The sequence below is a fragment of the Mustela nigripes genome, chromosome X, assembly GCF_022355385.1.
Source record: "Mustela nigripes isolate SB6536 chromosome X, MUSNIG.SB6536, whole genome shotgun sequence".
NCBI lineage: Eukaryota > Metazoa > Chordata > Mammalia > Carnivora > Mustelidae > Mustela > Mustela nigripes.
Window position 1 is genome coordinate 82,367,942 of NC_081575.1, and position 2,448 is coordinate 82,370,389.

At 52.0% G+C, this 2,448-nt stretch overlaps 1 protein-coding gene across 21 annotated transcripts in view; it reads left to right on the plus strand.

Moving 5' to 3' along the window:
- Positions 1–2,024: 2,024 nt before the first annotated feature.
- Positions 2,025–2,448, plus strand: part of ZNF182 (zinc finger protein 182) — a 48,631-nt gene continuing 48,207 nt past the window's right edge. For 19 of the 21 annotated variants that reach the window (XM_059385090.1, XM_059385107.1, XM_059385106.1 and 16 more), the window contains exon 1: positions 2,025–2,342. The gene's annotated coding sequence lies outside the window, so the exon portion shown is untranslated. The remainder of the gene's footprint in view (positions 2,343–2,448) is intronic. The other 2 variants (XM_059385103.1, XM_059385105.1) reach the window with 1 other exon arrangement.

Here is a 2,448-nt window from a genome sequence, read left to right on the forward strand (position 1 = left end):
AGAGAGAGAGAGAGAGAGAGAGAGAGAAGCAGGCTCCCTGCCGAGCAGAGAGCCTGATGTGGGACTCAATCCCAGGATCCTGAGATCATGACCTGAGCCAAAGGCAGCGACTTAACCCACTGAGCCACCCAGGCGCCCCATACAAATGTGCCATTTTTTTACAACTCCTTAGTGCACCTCTCTACTTGGTGGGGGAGGGGGTGGCTTCTTGCCGATTCATGAACCATTTAACAAAACCAATTAGATTTTCAAATTTACTTGGTTAAGTTTTGTTACTTAACACTCTATAAAACCCCAGGTCCCTTTTCTTGCCTTTGAGATGTTCCTCGTTAATGGGTTTTCCCCATTGCAATAGCCTGAAAAAAAAATCATCTCCTTAATTATCATGTACATTTTGACTTTCACATGACTAAGTGGTAGAGTGTGATTAATAGGGTAGAGTGTTTAAGGTCCAGAATCTGAGCACACTGTCCTGGTTGTTCCTCCATAGGTTACTAAGGCCCAGAGGCCAGGGACCTGGGACTACAGGACTCGGACCCTGGCATCTCGACCCTCCCGCAACTTTCTGGGGGCAGATGCCTAGAAGTGGGATGGAATGTGGGCTTGGCAGATCACTGTCAGGTTCAGATTCTTATTTAGTCTCTAACTGATGAAGTTCTAGAACCTAGGTGAGGTTCGGTGGGGTGAGGTCCGGAGCCGATGACTAAGAAAGAATTCTTGAGACATCTTTGGTGCAAAATGGTGGTTTATTAAAGTACGGGGGCAGGACCCGTGGGCAGAAAGAGCTGCTGCCCCGCTATCCTGAGGAGTGGCTGATTATAAACACAGGAGCTGGGTAGGTGAGGACAAAGGGGTGTTCAGAAGGGCTATCAGGGTAAAGAAGATAGTCAGGATATTGAAGGCCTGGTTATTATCAAGCCAAGGCCATTTTCCCCTCTAATGGGGCACTAACATGAAGACAATTGGGAGTTTCCTGGTGGAATGTCACATTCCTCCTATTAGTGAGATTTAGGTTTAGAAGAAATTTAACTTTATTTACATTTCCTTCTACCTCAGCCTCCTTCAGTTTTGTTTATGGAGGGGAGTCTGATGTTAGGGCTTGAGGAACTGAGTTATGTGTCTCTGGAAATTGGGATATTGATAAGATAACTTCCTTGTTGTAAATTTCTAGAGCATTTGTAAACCAAGGGAGACTCCTGTCTTGCAGGATTGTGTTCTCTGCAAGTTAACTATTTGTTTTTCTTTTAGGGCAGCCAGGGGTGCCTGAGGAATGTCACACATATTATGGAGGGAGGGGAGCGGGTGGAAAGAGGGTGCAAGGTGCTAGCTTTTGCTTTGTCCTCAGCCAGCCTCCTGCTCCCTCATCATAACTAAGACCTCCCGGTTGTCCCAATCCTCCCAGGCTTCTGTCTTTGGCTCTCCTTGTAATTCTGTTTACGCTTGTCACTTTCTTCACCTGTCTCTTTCTGCGAGGACAGAATTTCCCCCATCTGCACTAGTGGTATCTCCCAAAGAGGACGGCTAGCTGAATCGTATCTATCAGAAGGACTGTACTCCCGGGTTCTCCACGCCCCCATCTCCCCGGTGTTATGTTCTTGCACCCCGACACTTTCTATTGCCCCAGTGGTAGAGGAAGGGATCATTCCCAGTTTGCTTCCCTTCTTCCCACTAATAATTCCCGGGTATATCTGTAATACTCCCGGTCTCCTCACCCCCACCGCGCCGTGGTATCTTCCCACGGAGGCGGTGGTCTCGTCCTCAGCCCTACGTTGGTACAGATCAGTTCCCATCACACCCGCAACCATGCGCAAAACTCTCCCATCACTAGCCTTTGCGTCTAGGGCTTCAGTCATGGCAAGTTTTCAAAGTCCTCCCGAAATCTCATCTCTTCTGAACTTTCAGAGACACCTATCTCCGCTGTACGGAATTGGCACCTTCGAAAGATGTCTGCTCCCTGACAAACCGGTTTATTGGCGCGGCCATTTCTTTACACCCCCCCCCCCGCCCCGCCCCGCCTTCACGCCTGGCCACCGCAGAAACAGGCACGCCGGGCGCGGCCACTGGCTGCTGGCCCCGACGGCTTCAGCGAGGGCCACTGCGCATGCGAGGGACAGAGCTGGACCCTGCCGAGGGCTGGGTAAAGGACCGAGAGAGTGGTTGTCGGAGGAACTGGTGACTGATTTGGGGAAACTCCAGGCGGAGCTCGCCAGAATCCAGGGGGAAACAGGAAGAGTAGGGGGTGGAGGGCGGACGGTTCGCTCAGAGCGGCGGGGAGACAGCGCGGATCTGCGGGCGGAGCGGCACGTGCGAGTGCGGGCTCTGTAGAGACGCGACGTCTCCAGGTGAGTACTTGGAGGGGGCCTCTGAGATGGGTCGTGAGAGTCGTTGGGGGTATGCGATGGGGGGGGGGCCTCAAAGGGGAGGGATGGGGCCGGTGGAGGGGGGGGG